This window comes from Bison bison, unplaced genomic scaffold (assembly GCF_000754665.1).
Source record: "Bison bison bison isolate TAMUID 2011002044 unplaced genomic scaffold, Bison_UMD1.0 scf7180017862613, whole genome shotgun sequence".
Taxonomy (NCBI): domain Eukaryota; kingdom Metazoa; phylum Chordata; class Mammalia; order Artiodactyla; family Bovidae; genus Bison; species Bison bison.
Window position 1 is genome coordinate 44,287 of NW_011493185.1, and position 944 is coordinate 45,230.

Sequence of the window (944 nt, forward strand, 5' to 3'; positions counted from 1 at the left end):
GTTTGTATGCCCAGCACTGGGATTGCTGGGTCGTATGGCAGTTCTATTTCCAGTTTTTTAAGGAATCTCCACACTTCTCCATAGTGGATGTACTAGTTTGCATTCCCACCAACAGTGTAAAAGGGTTCCCTTTTCTCCACACCCTCTCTAGCATTTATTGTTTATAGACTTTTTGATAGCAGCCATTTTGACCGGCATGAGATTGTACCTCATTGTGGTTTTGATTTGCATTTCGCTGATAAGTTACGTTGAACATCTTTTCACGTGTTTGTTAGCCATCTGTATGTCTTCTTTGGAGAAATGTCTGTTTAGATCTTTGGCCCAATTTTTGATTGGGTTATTTTTCTGGAGTTGAGCTGCAGGAGCTGCTTGTATATTTTTGAGATTAATTCTTTGTCAGGTGCTTCCTTTGCTGTTACGTTCTCCCATTCTGAAGGCTGTCCTTTCACCTTGCTTAGAGTTTCCTTCGTTGTACATAAGCTTTTAAGTTTAATTAGGTCCCATTTGTTTATTTTTGCTTTTATTTCCTTTATTCTGGGAGGTGGGTCATAGAGGATCCTGCTGTGATTTATGTCAGAGTGTTTTGCCCATGTTTTCCTCTAGGAGTTTTATAGTTTCTGGTCTTACATTTAGATCTTTAACCCATTTTGAGTTGTATTTTGTGTATGGTGTTAGAAAGTGTTCTAGTTTGATTCTTTTGCAGGTCATTGACCAGCTTTCAGAAGTCTGTTCTGGCATGTATGTCTCTTTTGCTGTATTGCATATAGGGTCGTCATTACCGTCTTTCTAAATTCCATATATATGCATTAATATACTATATTGGTGTTTCTCTTTCTCACTTCACTTTGTATAATAGGCTCCAGTTACATACACCTCATTAGAATTGACTCAAATGCATTCCTTATTTTATAGCTGAGTAGTATACCATTGTATATATGTACCAC